The 16,396-nt window shown below is 44.2% G+C and overlaps 1 pseudogene; it reads right to left on the reverse strand.

Annotated features, from left to right (window-relative positions):
- Positions 1-12,573: 12,573 nt before the first annotated feature.
- Positions 12,574-13,632, reverse strand: LOC146821521 (BTB/POZ domain-containing protein 1 pseudogene; annotated as a pseudogene).
- Between the last annotated feature and the right edge of the window lie 2,764 nt (positions 13,633-16,396).

Here is a 16,396-nt window from a genome sequence, read left to right on the forward strand (position 1 = left end):
TGAGTTAGGCCCAATGTTATCCTATGAGGGATAGGGGGGCCTTGTTTGGTGGCTGCTGTCTGGCAAGCCATGTGGCTGTGGGAGCTGGGCTCCTGGTCACTTACTCAGGGCAAGTGGGGAAGTAGGAAGGAATAGAGTTTTCACTGCCAGGGCCACTCGGGCGGCTGGGTGCAGAGTGGTTTTGAGCCTTCGGGCGCTCAATGGAAGTCAATGGGAAATCTCCAGTTAGGAAAAAGACTGCAAGCTCGGGGACGAGGACTCTTCAGGTGCCACCACCACTTCGAGAGGTAAGTTGGGTAGTTGGAGGATAGGTAGGTACCCCGGGATTGGACACAGAGGGCCGTGGGGCGCCGGGTGCAGGGGTGCCTTTTGGTGTCGGAAATCTTACCCTCTGTTGATCGCGGTTGGGGTGGCACACTGTTCTGAGGCTGCAGGCTTCTTCAGGATTGTCGAGGGGGGTCCTTGGGTGCCGGACTCGGGGTCACAGTCGCCGTGGGGTCGTCCTCGTGGGTTTAGTTCACTCCGGCACCGGCCAGGCTTGGCTGGTGCAGAGTGGGCTGGGATCGCGGTTCCGGGCTGCTGCCAGGGGTGAAAGGTAGGTTCTGAGTAGAGCCTCTACTCATGGGAGTCCCAGGGAATCAGAGTTCAAAGGCAGCCAGGTCCTCCGGGGTTTCTGAGGTTGCTGGCCACAAGAGATGCCGCGCTGGAGCAGGAGCAGGTTCGAGGGTCGACAGGCTGGTAGGGCTGGGGCCAAAGCAGTTGGTGTCTTCCTCTTTTTAGCAGCTGCAGGGCAGGTCTTTGTTCTTCTTGCTCTTCTTGTAGTTTCGAATCTGGGATCTGGGGAAGGAAGGTTCAGGGTGCCCCTAAATACTAGATTTAGGGGCGTTACAGGTAGGTGAAGGGCAGGGGCCAATGGGTCCCTGTCCTGGGGTGGGTACACCCCCTATCCTGCCTCTCTCCTGTGGGAGGGGGCAGGAGCCTAGTCCTGATTGGGCAGGGCTTCCCATCTTCAAGATGGCGAGAGCCCGGAGATGTGCTTCACCTCGCCTCCCCCACCTGAGGTGCGGGGTTGGCAGGCTGGCACATCCCCAGTCCTTATTTGGGGTTTCCGGCCAAGCTTCCCGCCAGAGTGGGGGGTTGCAGTGGCCTGGGGAAGCTCACAGAGGCGGAATGCCTTTGAAGCTTCCCCCTGCCCATCCTGGGGGAGGAGATTTAGCACCTCGCCCAGGATGTGCATTGTTGCAGGCCCAGGAGAGCAGGGGCTCTCCTACCCAGGGGTCCAGCAACATGTCTGCTGTGTGGCAGCCTAGGCAGCCTCAGAACAGACGTGGATTGTAGGTTTAGGATTCAGGGGGCCTCTCTAAGATGCCCTCTGTGGTGCTTTGTACATTAAATCACACACTGGCATCAGTGTGGAATTAATGTGCTGAGCAGTTTGATACAAAACTTCTCAGTCTTCAGTGCTGCCATTATGGTGCTGTGGAGTTCGTGTTTGACAAGCTCCCAGCCCCATATTCTCTTAGCTGGCAGCACTGCACTTACAGGTCCCAGGAATGGACCTGGGTACTGTAGGGGCACAGGGCTCCTGCCTCTGTGTCCACACCACTGACATAGGGCACCCAGCTAGAGGGGTGGCTGATAAATGCCAGGGCAGTGTAGGTTGTGGGCATGGCACACAGGGATGTGTGCCATGTCGACTCTCTGTTTTGTCTTGTATCCAGACACTCAGCCTGCAAGAGCAGTGTGTGTGTGTTAGGGTACAGGGCCTCTAAGGGTGGCACAATGAGTGCTGCAGCCCTTAGAGGCCTTCCCTGGTCACAAGGCCCTGGGTACCTAGGGTACCATTTACCAGGGGCTGACATGTGGCCAGGGTTTGCCAATTTGGGTTTTGGCTGTTAGGCAGTTTTTAGGGAAGGAACACAGGCCCTGGGCACCTGATTGGCAGGAGCCCAGGGCACAACAAGGAAAAGTGCATCAGCTATTAGGCAAAAAAGGGGGGGGGTTACTGCAACAGAAACCCACTTTCTTACATCATGTAAAGCACTCCAATACCTGACAAGTCTGCATTGTATAAAACTGCAAATACACAAAAAATAGGTGTTTTGCACACTTCTTTCATTGGGCTGCATGTGGGCTACATCTGCGTGATATTTGTGCTGCATTTGGGCTGTTTTGTCTCTGGTGGCCATCTTGGGAGATTTATTTGTTATGAAGTGTCCTAATTTCCTCATTTACTGCAGTCTCCCCAGTAGGAAATACACACATTTGCCATAAATTCTGAATGTTAGCACTCTAGTTGCTCAATAGATCACTGTAGTAAAGCTACTGCTCACCACGGAAGTCTGCTGCTGGTATTAAAAGTGCATGTTTCAGCCTGCATATCAGAATTTTTTAATGAAATAGAAGAGGATTTGAGAAGTCACTCAAAATGTGCCCTAATTTTTCTTTCTGCAGCACTAATCATACTTTCTATGGCAAAATGAATCCCCTCATTTTGTTCCTTTTTAAATTAAATCTTTTAAGAGTTACCACTTTATTCCAATCAAGATGGCTTCAGGTGTGCAATACGTAGGACTGTTAGCGCTCTAGTTGTTCTTTAGAACACTCTGGGAAGCTGCAGTAGAACACAAAGGATTCAACTGACAGTCACTGCCCTTGTTGGATGTACATGTTTTATTGAGAATATCAGACTTCATTCTCACATGACTGAGAAAGATAATGTGAATTTACAGAAAATATGCTCTCAGTTTAGCTTATAGATCACCTTCCTAACCTCTGTGGGAAAAGCATGAGAAAATAGTTTTCTCTCAAACATGATTCATGATATCACAGCAGAAGGCTTTTTCACATGGTAAAATCGCCTTAGAACACACCACAATTCCTAAAATGAGTATGGTACCATCAACAAATGATTTATAATGTAACTAAAGTCTTAAAACCTTCTATTAACTGCAATGCTTTTTAATGAGGTGCTATCATGTATATTGGTCCCAAGATGGCTGCCAACCCTTCTTGGATGAAGTACTGACAGCCAATCAGATCTCACGATGAGATGTGTGGTTAGGCTCTGCCCAGATATATCTATCTTTTTAACTCTAATTTACTCAGGAACTACTGAACAGATTTACTCCATTTAAGCAAAAGGCGCGAGTCTGAACTGAGGACTACCTCTTTGCCAAATTTGGTGTAATTCCGTTCAGCAGTTCGGGCTGGAGCTGCGTCAACAGGTCCTATGCGAAAATGTATGGGGAAAACGCATTTTGGGACCCCCCTTTTTTCTCGGCTCCCGCTTGACGAATCACCGTGAAATTTTCAGGATAGGAGCGGACCGGAGCTGGCCAAAAGTTTGGAACATTTCGCGAAGATTCGTCAATCGGCGCCAATGTTATTCCAAATAGAATGTTGCGGATTTCCTATGAAAATAGGTCCTAACTATAACCACCTACTGGCGACTGCCAGTAGGTAATATATATACATATATATTTACTATTATTAATTAATAGACAGCATGTAAACAGTCACGGACCTCCTGTGTAGGCATCACTTAACCTCAGTGCTCTGTCAACCACAGGTTAAGAATTGTTGATGATCTTGGCAATGAACAATGGGCACCCTTGAAAATAGGTGCTTTCAAATTGGTCTACCATGGCCGCTTACTAATTTAGCTTGCCATACTATTTCTTATTCAGTAAAATTGAAAAACAAGAAACTGACAATAACAATCTGACCGCATTTTTTACATTTGACTTGAAAAAGTAATATTTAAAGGATTAAATCTGTTTCACCATAAAACATAAGCTAATTTGCAGTGCCAAAGAAATAAATTGCAAATGCTTTAAAGGAAGAACAAATAAATTATGTTAATATTTGACTTTGCATATCATTGTGCATTACTCTGATACTGTACGCATGTGATATGGGGGTGTGCTAAAAGATCTGTATGCTATTAAACCGCACCAAAATCCTGGAAAAAGTAGCCACTACCTAATCCATCTCTCCTTCTCTGTCCAAAACCTTCATGGTTTCCTGAACATTCACAGTTTTGATCATCATATTTTTGCAGACAGCACTAACATATTTCATAGGATTTTAAAATAGCCAAACAATTTAAATTAAGTACATCATTGAATCCAACAAGCACAAAATGTGTGACAGATAGTTGGCTCTATATAAATAGCACAAAGACTGACACCCTACACATTGGCAATGAAATATTTGACACTCTTGCCAAGGTATAGCATCTCTTGCTCAATACTGCTCCAATACTCGAATTCAATCAGAAAACTAGGGGGCATATTATCAAGAACGGCATTAAAGTTATCGCCGCTTTAGCGGCAGGAAACTGCAATAAGGGGCTTGATAATATGCCCTTGAGAATTCCAATAGAAGACCAGGTTCTGGTGTGAACAAGAGCTATCTTGCCCCGACTTATCTATCTGTGGTTTGGCTATTTCAGTAGCCAAAACATGTTCTTCACCTGTGTAGCCTCTGAGTACTACTCACACTATTTCAAGCTGAAGTGTGAGTCACTCTCGTCAGTGCAGTGACCTTCTCATGCATCAATAACTGCAATCACGATTGGGGGTCTACACAGATAAACTTTGATTAACAACCAAAGGTCACTTATTTTTGCCACCCAACTAACTTACAGGTTGAAAGGCCTCGCCCATATTGCTTCACATCTAAAATAACTTCTACTTCAGGTCAAGCATAGGATCAATTTTTAACCCTTATGGCTGTTACATAAAGCTGTGCATGATATAACTCTGCGCAACAGCGCCAATTCATTTATTCCATATTCCCAACCCAATGCCGAAGGTCAGCCTCCCAGAACTGTCTCACACTGCTCCCATTAAAGGGTGGATGGAAGGTTTCTGCACCAACAATGCTTCTCCCTCTGCAGCTCTCTTTCACTCTATCTTTGCAATGAAACTAACATCAGATCAATTCACAAGCAACCGAGGCTCCTCCTCGCTCCTGCTCATGAATGACTGTGTGCCTCCAGTTGTCTTTTGCCTCTTCCCTCCTTGATACTCCTGGTCCTTTGGATCATTCTTTGGTTGCATGATAGTGTTATCAAATAAATTTTTTTTAATGAAAACAAGTTTGAGATATAAAAGCAGAATTAGCATTTACTAAATTACAATTTACCAATATTTTTAGTGATAATGGATAATGCTCTGAAAATCAGTGGTAAAGATTTTGCCTTGAAAAAGTGTAATTTTTGCCAGAGGATTACTTCTACAAGAATTACCACAGTCATGCTCTAGAGCAGTGGTTCTTAACCTATAAAGCCTTGGGGTCCTTGAGGCCTCTTCAGTGTCTCCGCAGATGTTTTATCAAATTAAATACCATTAAAATGCATACATTAATATTAATAAAGTTTCAAAAATAAAGAAGCAACATTAAAAAAGTTACAACTTTTCCAAATTTGATTATGAATTAAACTAAATATGCATTATTTGGGAATATGTTTGGATTATACATGTTTTTGCACGTGTGTGCATTATTTTTAAGTTCAAATTATAGACATTGCATAGTCTGGGAGTCTCCGACTACCAATAATGACTCAGTGGGGGTCCTGGATTCCAGGAAAGATTCAGTGGGGGTTCTGGATTCCAGGAATGATTCAGTGGGGTCCTGGATTCCAGGAATGATTCAGTGGGGGTCCTGGATTCCAGGAATGATTCAGTGGGGGTCCACTGCAGTCAAAACGTTAAGAACTGCTGCTCTAAAGCAAAGTTGCCAATTCCTCTACCAGTATATCCCTTCCATGAGACATTATAACTCTAAAACCTACCAACTTATTAGTCCCTGTCCCAGTAGTCAAAAACCTAGGTGTTTGGCTGTACGCAAATCTTTCTATGAGTTTTCAGATCTCTAACGTGGCCATCACTTGCTTCGGCATTTTGAGATGGCTCAAAAAATCTTAGGGTGCCTTCCATTTTCTGTCGAACAAACTGTCATTTAGGCCTTGGTGATCTCGAGGCTCGACTACGGAAATATCTTGTATCTTGGAGTAACAAAGAAGCTGCTTGGACGTCTTTGAATAGTGCGGAACGCAGCAGCAAAACTTCTACTGCATTGTCACAAGCTCTATTCCACCATAACATGCTTGGCAACTGCAAAGGCTGCCTGTTGAACATTGCATCCAACTTAAGGCACTTTGTTACGTACACACATCTTTGGAACTCTGGACTCTCTTACTTAAGATCTTTGGTGCGGCCTTATACTCCTAGTTGTTCTTTACGCTCTAGCAACTCAGACCTTTCAGTTGTTCCGTGAGTTAAGAGAGCCAGACAGGGAGGTCGAGCCTTCTCTTTCTTAAGCCCAAAGTTATGAAATTCTCTCCCTGCTGAGTTGAGATCATGTCGCTCACTCTCTGCAGGAAATTCAAAATCTAGTTCTTTTAATCCCTTCCATCTATAGCAGTTACTTCTTTGTTCCTGATACCCTATTTTAGTGTAGTGCTGGGAAACACTTATTTTGATAGCCATGCACTGTAAAAATCTGAATAACAATACTATTAAAAACTCATAACTCTACTCACCCCACTTTCTGTCCCTCTCTTCATTTCTTTTCTCACCAACATCCTCAGTCTCCCTCATCCTCAGCGCCCCCTATGCTTATAAAACACGTCCTTCTTTTCTGCTGCTCTGTGCTTTCCTGCTGCCTCTGTTCCCCTTCTCTTCATTAGTTTCACCCTAATGCTATCTGATGGCCACACTGAACACAGTCTACTAAAAAGACAATGAGCCACGAGCATGTCATCTATACACACCCACCCTGATCCACCACCTCTCCCCTGCCCACCACGTCAAATCCTTGTGTTGAATACATCAAGCCTCAACCATCTACAAGCCCTCTGCCTATCCGCATAACACACTTGAAGTGAGGTTTCTAGGTTGTAATAGTCCGAAGCTGTGAAGCGTCCATCTTGTTAATTATTGAAAAGAACTGTTGTAAACGATAATGGAAGTTCACAAGTCCTGCCAAGTTAGCATTCTATAACAAAGACACAATTAAGGCATGTGTTCCTGTGGTTTGTAATGACTTTTTATGTGGGACTACAGACCGTGGTGTTCTACGCAGTGATCAGAGCAAGTGCGGCATGCCGTTGAAGCGGGACAGGGCACCAGTAATGCGGCACACTGCACTCGGACACACCTCAGAATTATTGCTTACGCATACCATTACAACGCTTGTAACTGTTTTCTTGCCTAAAAACACTTACTAATACGCGACTTTTTTTCTAAAGTCATCAAAGCATCACAAGTCGTCATCTGGTTTCCGTTTCATCGAATTGGGTAAAGTGGACAGCTGTACCTTTAAACTCTGCAGCCATTTTGTCATCTCCTTTTGTCACGTGGAGCTGACTGGCCACAGCATTGGGAATGGCGGCCAAACTAACGGTCGGGCGGTTACAGGTCAATATAAATGTGGAGAGGCCTTCAAGGTGAACCAGATGATAAAGTAACACACTTAGGCCATTAAACGCTGAGATACTCAAGATTCGCCGAGTTCATTGGTTAGCCGAAGCAAGGCGATTAAATTGAGACATCTTTGAGTAGTTTGGTCATGTTTAGAGATGAAAAAATGATAATAGCATTACCTAACAAGCATACAAAATGCAATTTACTTAATTACAGTGCTGAGTTAGCAGCGAGATTGGTCTTGTAGCTGGAATGAGAGCTTTTAGTTTCAAAGTTGTTAACCTTCTCCTAGATTTTAATTAAGAGTGTTCTTCGGAGGGCTGTTAAGGATTTCTTTTAATAATTCTTTTTTACAAAGGAGGCTTAGGGAATGGCACGCAAAGGTAATCCTTGCAAGGAGGTTGCACGTTCATGTTGCACGTAAAAAGAAATGCATACAGGTGTATTACAATCGCATTCCTGCCGACGGATATTTTATAATCGCAACTATCACGCCCCAAACAGTTTGAAAAAGATTTCTTTTTTTAGCGCATGCTGAACTGATTTGTAAAATAATTGGTATTCTTGTGTTTCACAATTTCTCACTTTTTATTATCTCACTTTTTATCGTCCATAACCGTGATAGTTCATTTCCCTATGTGAGCTTCATTAGGATGCAGGGACAGAGAAGAAATGGGTAGTCATCACCTTTTTTCTCTTTATAGTCACAGTACTTACTACAGGAGTATGAATCCAAGTCAGTCCTGGAGAACAGGAGGGGAGGGGTGTGGCACAGCGGCCAGAGTGGCTGACTCCAGAGTGCAGGGGTCACGGTTCGATCACATGGTAGCTCAGCTCGGCCCAAAGTGACTCTGGGCAATAGCTTGCTTAATCTCCCAAACGGCCCCCAGCACCTTGAAACCTTAAGGGGCGATATGTTATCGCTTTACTAATATGGAAATGGATATATGGACATCCTTACCGAAAACTCTTGTCCCTTCCTGCCAGGGCCAGTGTGGGGAACCAAAAACAGACCTGGCAAAAATGCTCAAACCTCTGTGCTCCATTTCTTTCCTTAGGCAATCTCTCGCTTTCCAGCCAACCATGCTGTCTTTGCGCCTTCACTCTTCCCACTCTGATCGCTTTTTATCTGCCTTCCCTCACCTCCCTCTCTTACTCTCTCTCTTGAAGCCTTTGAAATTATCCTTGGGAGCTGGGGAAAGTGAAAAGAGACACCAGGAGCAGCCCTGTGCATTCAAAACCAGCCTCCAAGGGCTCCTACCCACTAGGAAAGTGCCTGGTGGAATAAAAGGCCTATCCAGCACTGCTTCCTACCATGTTGCATAAACCTTGATATTGGCACACACGTTTGTGTCTCCCATCTTATTCCGCCCTTGACCTGGGTACAGTTACATCTAACCAACTGCTGAACTTGCTTCTGTATGTGGATACGTATTGATCAGGCACCTCAATAAATCCGGATATGATTCTTATAGTAATAACTTTCTCTGTTATTGATTCTGATATTATTTTGGGGAGGTTGTGTTGAAGAGAACTCCTTTTTATTGCTTGTATTTGGACACTCTAGCTCTATGTTTTTTATGATAGCCTTTTATTTCTCCACTCAGCCTTTTGACATTATGATCGGAGAACTTGCAGAACCATCTGAGATGTTTTGGAAAACTATGAGTAAAAAAGCCTTTGAAAGGGAACACATACTTGAATTGTGAACAAAAATGCTTTATTTATTTACTTAATATTTTTCCCTGTACTTGCACAATGTGATAATATATTAGAGTACTTTACAGTTAAACATGAGGTATGGGTGAGTTTACATTGAACCATGCTACATTCAACATAAATAAGGCTCCCTGTTTTCTGTTTTTACTGATTTGTACAGATAAATACAGACAGAAACCCATTTATTTTCCTCTCTGTATTTATTTTTAAATGTGGATAAAAACGGAAATTGGGTTGTTTTTGAGTGATTCTATATGCTGTCAATCATGACTGCCAGGACAATGGCTGTGCGTATTGACAGGCACTGAGATTAAAAAAATCTAGGGATTTTAGTAAAGAGCCTCAAACAGTAGATTTGCACAACCTTGAAACTAAAATGTACATATTTTCTTGCAAGTGTATATTTAACCATCTGAGTGTGTATATATAATTGAAACCTGTCAGGCGTTCAGGCATGAGTGCGCATTAACTAGTTAAATAAATGCAGAAATACACATTTCAGCTTAATGTTTTCACAAAAACTAAAATAAATATGGATAAATACAGGTAAAATTAGCAAACAATAAATATGGATCAATACAGACAGAAATGACAACAAATATAAATACCATAAAACTGGGAGCCCTAAACATAAAGGAAATTTCGAGTGGTAGACATAAGAGTAGGTTCTCAGATGAACCTTTGAGGGAGAGAAGTTCTCGATGAATAGTATAATAATTAAATCATGAACAATAGGTGAACCCTAAAGTTTTCTGAACAAATTACACTTGACATGTTTCTTGAAGGTAGTGAAAGATGGTAGGCTTCAGTGGTCAGGCAGTAGAACATTAAATGCTATGGTGGTTGCCCCAGAGAAGGATTGTCTGCAAGCTAAGGTGGTCCTAAACTGGTGATTTCTTGCAGGAGCATATCTCTATTGCTCAGTCCCATTGAGCCACTGGAGATCTACGCTATATAAGGTACAGAGAGAGTTGATGTAAAAGATGCTTATGAGTTGGTAGGCAGTAGAGTGCAGGGGTAGGGACTCTATAGTTGTGATTTTCAGAAACAAGTAGGATAAATATTTTGTATGTGATGTATTTCCCAGGTAAGATATTGCACTTGTATACTTTCCAGGTGTCAAAATACATATTGGATGCTATATCCCCCCTGCCCTGTGATGTACCTGTAAATAGATGCACCATGACCTGACCAGAAAGGTGCACACCATTAAAAAAAACCAGTTTTGTCTACAATGCAGGTGCAAACTGTTACAGTTTATGCCTCAAAAGGAGAGGGTGCATCAGTGAAAGAAGGAGTCACAGTTTGGAACCATGGCTATGGCTTTCCCTGGAAGCAGACCCAGACTCAGTTTTCAGAGGGGGCATAGATGACCCTTCACTTATGTGCAATGCTTAGGGGGTCCCTGGGACCCACATACCCTCCTCCCAAGGGGTGCCCTTGGAGGAGCCCACTGGCTGTGCACCATCTCATATAATGCACAAACAGCAAGCTCGCAACAGCTTCTTTGCCATTATGTCTGCATCGGTAATTTGATACGGGGACAAGGGCCAAGGCACTCTCCTTTTTGATTGGGTCAGGCACATGCACATAAGGTAATGCATCCTTGTTGTTACAGAAGTATTTACCAGAGTATCAGACGTCCATTCAGTAATACCAAAGTGCCCATGGGGTTTTCAAAAAGTTGGTTCAAATGCATGTTGCATCACTGTGGCACTAAGTGTAATATGGCCCCTAGTGGTCAACTGACAGGACCCAAAATAATTCCATTATCATGGACCTAAAAGAAAGCTGGGTTACTGGTCTTGATAACATTTCAATATTCTTGATGATTTATAATCTTGAGTGGTTGTTCAAATAGTTCCACAAGGTATTTGTTTGGATAATCTAAGAAATCTCTATTCTGAATTTGTGAACATCAGCTCTAATAAGGCCTATTTGTAAGAAGGGCAATATAAATCATCCTGCATCTCACCACTGAATATTTCCATGAGATGCAATAGGTAAAATCTTTGCAATATTCATATTATTTATTTATTTATTTTATTTATTTACTTGAGTTTTATATAGCGCTGGCTAGACCCGGAGGTATCAGAGCGCTTTACATGAGGAGAGTTACATAGGTTACAAGTTACACAATTGTTTCAGAAGGTACATCAATTACAAGTTACATCCATTGGTTCGTGGCGTGTAGAAGGGTAAGGGGGTAATGTAAAAGGGGGATGCTGAGGGGGATTAAGCGGATCATAGGCACAAGGTTAAAACAAAGCAGGCAGGGGGAGAGCGATTCAAGGGAGAGAGGAAAGGAATAGGGGAGGCAAGCAAAAAATGAAGGAGGGAAGAGGTGGGGGAGTGGGTAGGAGACACAGCAAGGAGAGGAGGAAGTAACTGTGTCTGGTGTCCGGCTGGGTGGGAGATGGCTCCCCACGGTAAAGGGCTCATTCCCAGTCTTCCATTTTGTTTGATTCCATTGTCGCGGTGGACTCTCTTGACGGGTACGCTGAGACTCCAGGGCATAGATGCTGGATCCCTCCCCAACAAGGGTAGAGGAGGGCTTTGGTCACGGGTACACTTAGAAGAATGAAGGAGGGAAGAGGGAGAGGAGGGGATAGAAAAGACAGCGTGAACACAGTGTCCGACTTCCGGCAGGGTAGGAGACGGTTCCCAGTGGTAAGGGGATAAATCCCAGTCCTCCACTATGTGAGACTCCCTTGTCACTATGGACTCTCTCAGAAGGGTCTCTGAGACTCCAGGGAAAAAATGCTGGATCCATCCCCAACAAGGGGAGTAGGAGTGCTTTGGACAAGGGCATATTATACGAGGCCATTTTAGGGAGTCAGGCTGATAGGGTTACATCAGTTACAAGTTACACATTGTTACAGAAGGTACATCAATTACGAGTTACATCCGTTGGTTCATGGCGTGTAGGAGGGTAAGGGGGTAATGTAAAAGGGCAACGGGAGGGAGATTGAGCAGAGCATAGGCACAAGGATAAACAAAGCAGGCAGGGGAGAGTGATTCAGGGGAGAGAGGAAAGGAATAGGGGAGGCAAGCAAAGAATGAAGGTGGTAGAATGGTAAATACAGCAGAGTAAGTTAAATCCAAATATACTCTTAAATCCGACGCGAAAAGTTATCTTTGATTTCCTCTTCCCGCACCTCAAAACCCATCTTAACGCACACAGTCAAAAAAAATACTTCAAAATAGAGAATTCTTAATTGCACAATCTTTGTAAAGATCCAGTTCAATCTCTCATCTGTCGCTGTCTTGTCCCACTGCCCGTTGTACCGGATGTACGGATTCTGGCAGCGTGGCTCCCTCCGGGATTGCCTGGCCCACCTGTGCTCCAGGCAGTGCTATGGCATGATCCTTCCCCATTTCCTCTAACATCTTGGAGCCCGTATGTAATTCACTGTTGGGGTCATTCATTCAGGATCTGTATATTGACTTGATAATCCGTTGGCCCATGTATAGATCCATACAGTCCAAAACCAACAATGGATATCCTTCTGTTTACTGTAAACCTGATTCGGTCACTCGTTCTACTGTAACCCCAGCCGCCCTCCACTTGTTGGAATCTGTTAATTCTGAATTATTTTCCTCTCAGGCAGCACGGAGGCCGGTCAATGTATTCAACACGAGATTTAGGATTTACAGCTGTAAACTCTTCAATGGTCATTAGAGGAAAACGGATTAAGGAAACAGCTTTCCCAAGCACCTTCTGTTTGTTGGCAACAGTTACAACGAGTTGCTGTCTTTGGCACTCTGCTTCAGCCCATCGAACAACAGCTCCAAAGAGACGACTTTCTCGAATGCTAAGCGTATCTCTTTCCAGAACTGCACAGAGTGTGTCTATATAAATATCAGTAAAACCTTCTGCACTGATTGCATACAAAGTGCTTTTGTCAATTGTCTCTAGACAAAGAGAAGCCAGTTGAGGTTCATCAAAGAGTCGAGACTGAGTAAGAAGCATGAAGGCATTATCAGCTCGAAGATGTTTTGTCAGAAACTCCACACAATGTGCTTGTAGAGCCGGAACTGCATATTTTTTAGCGGTGTAAAGAGTTGTCATCACCGTCTCGGGACCAATCTGTACTTCGTCAGAATAAAGAAACCTGAGCAGCGCAAGGAATGCAGCAGGATCCACATCAGGCAGTTTGATCTCAGCGGAGGTGGTGGCCATGCCCCCATTGAACATGGCATCAAAAACAGCACTGCCAGTAGGCAGCATGAACCTGTGCGCCGGGATGCGCTGAGCCGTGCGGTCCTTGCTCACTACGGACAGCACGTCGCGCAAAAGCTCGTTGTTGAAGAAGAAGGTGAAACGCTCCTGCAGGGAACTCTTGGTTGCCTGCCAGTTGTACATGGGCTGCCGGTGGTAGGGCCCGGGAGGCTCGGCGGCATCTCTTCCACCTCCCTTAGCCGCCTCCTCAATCAAGGCGGCATTGGAGGCAGCATCAGCCCCTCCCGCTGAGGCCATGGCAGAATTGAACTATGCTTTGCCGCGGGAGGATAGCCGCAAAGTCTCCATCTCACCATGCATAGAGCACCTCTCCCTGCTGTTTACAATATGTCAAGGTAGAGTTGAGTTAAAGGGTTGAGATTTGTATACTGAGTGAACATCTCAAACTTAAGAGTATTACTTGGCTTCGGCCAAAATTGCACGCTCTAAATACTGAAAATTGGGTACAAGTAATGCTGGCCATTCCTGGACAGGTATAATGTCCCCTCAACCACAGTCCACATTTGGGTCCAAGTTCTATACAGTTGTGAGGGCCTTTGTGAAATGCACCAATTGTATCTGTTGGCTCTGCTGGCATGCCTAAGATTTGTAAGAGAAGATCCACACAGGAGGCATTGTGTGAGTCTTGTTTTGCAGTCTTTTTTAATAAAGATTTAGAGCTAATTGAATGTTTTGACCAATCATAACCCAACCTCTTAACTCAAGGACTTCTTGATAACTGATACGATGGCAGTATTTGTAAGGAATAGTGTTCTTTAAAACTACAAATTGCACATGACTATGAATCTGTGCATCAAGGACACATCTCAAGTAATCATATGAAACAATAAGAATCATATACAAAGCAGTATGAATAATTTAAAGACATCTTAACACTATTGATGTAACACGTGGTGCACAACACTAAATTAATGTAGACAATGTCAGGATTTATTTGTTGTTAATATTTATCTTTAATAATGATGATAATTAATTAAGGTCTTTTGGGAGATAAATGGCTATATTTCCTCTTTTATTTTATCTGGGTGACAACTTTATAATTATTATCAAACTGCACCATGGCATTACAAAATGGAAACTTAAAATGAGAATGGCAATAAATAAATTAATGAATAATAATTGTTTAAACTACATAAGAGAGAGACAGAAATCCATTCTACTAAACATTGACAGAATATCACTTTTATAATGACACCTCTCCCTAATGGAAGTAGAGATCCTCTGAATAGAGAAGCTGGAGGAGGAGACTGCCTCCCCAAGGCATAGATGAATGCCCCCTGAAAAAAAGAAATCAGTCTTTCTACAATCTTACAAAAGGCAATTGCAGTGTTTACAGACCAGGCACCCTAAAATGTATTTTCTTAAAGAAATAATGGGATTGTATTGGCCCACCCTGGCATTGAATCTGGCTCCACCCGTAAAGGGCCCAACAATATTTCTGCCGCCTAGGACCTAAAGCATCCCCACTCCCTGGGCACACGAGAGGGGGATTGTGATTCAAATTGGAGTATGTTTGGCATATGGGCTGACAGAGATGGTGTTAATCCCCATTCACCCCCCACTGGTAGAACGATTCTCTAGTACCCAGGAGATACAGTGCAGTCCAAGGATTGGAAAACCCAAAACCCATCCTCACTCTATTTCTCAATTTTTCCCTGATAGTTTGATGGGATTTCTGACCCCCATTTCAGTAATCTAATACTGTTAGTGTGTTATCTGTAAAGTCTCTCTAAACCCCATTTTGGGTATGATTATTCTTTAACAATAAGTGATAATAAAGTAGGCTCTTCTTTCCCCCCTTCCTTTTGGTAGAATTAGAGTCCAAGTGTTTGATGATTTTTGGATTAACATGTTTGTACCTTACCCTGCTATTCTATAATTGATTCTTGTATCAGGAATCTTTGCAGTACCTTTCATAGCTCATGTACCATTTGTTATCAAATATCGTGTTACGGGGACTACTCTTGGCATACAGGACGTCGAACTTACCTGCGGGCAGAATCTTGTGCGGGACACCAACGCTGTTCGTTCCCCTCGCCGCCACTTTCAATCGTTGGCCGCAGCTGGGGGGAACTACAGCTCCCGCCATCCCCTGCTTCGGACCAGGGCTTCCTGCCGGTCACCAGCGCGCCCGGAGGCGCTACTTAAGCAGAGGCTCCCTCGGTGGAGCGGGGGGACTACTTTTGGCATACAGGACGTCGAACTTACCTGCGGGCAGAATCTTGTGCGGGACACCAACGCTGTTCGTTCACCTCGCCGCCACTTACAATCGTTGGCCGCAGCTGGGGGGAACTACAGCTTCCGCCATCCCCTGCTTCGGACCAGGGCTTCCTGCCGGTCACCAGCGCGCCCGGAGGCGCTACTTAAGCAGAGGCTCCCTCCGCGTCGCGGGACGCGCCGGGCCCGGGCAGAGGGCGGGCCGTCTGTGGCCGTCCGGGGCAGGAAGAGGCAGGGCTGGGCCATCCATTTTGCGTCTTCAGACTGTACAGGTAATCAACCAAATCATGGGGAAACGTACGACGAAGAATACATCCGTAGACACTGTCGTCCCTATTGAGTTGCCCACAGCGATCGACACACTGTTGGCCAACGCCCTTACTATGGTTACCAATGAGATTGCTGACACCGAACGCATATTGTCCTGTGGATTTTCTACCATCACTCCACTATGTTCCCAATCTCCCAAGGCTTTATCTAATCTGGGTCTCCCCCTCTCCCCTACAGTAATGGTTATTAAACCAACAGCTCAAGTTGACACTCTAACTTCCATCATTGACATAACTAGTCTGGCGACTATTCCTACAACTGACCGTTTAGTGGAGCCTGAACTAGATAATATACCACGCTCCAATAATGCAACAAGGGAGAAACGTAAGAGAGGCCCAGTGAAATGTTTAATAAATAAAAGGAAACAATTAAGTCGTTGTAGAAACCAACCGACCCCACAGAGTATGTGGAATAAAGATAAAGATAAAGATTGTGAAATAGTTACATCAAGTGC

Source organism: Triturus cristatus, chromosome 6 (assembly GCF_964204655.1).
Source record: "Triturus cristatus chromosome 6, aTriCri1.1, whole genome shotgun sequence".
Classification (NCBI taxonomy): domain Eukaryota; kingdom Metazoa; phylum Chordata; class Amphibia; order Caudata; family Salamandridae; genus Triturus; species Triturus cristatus.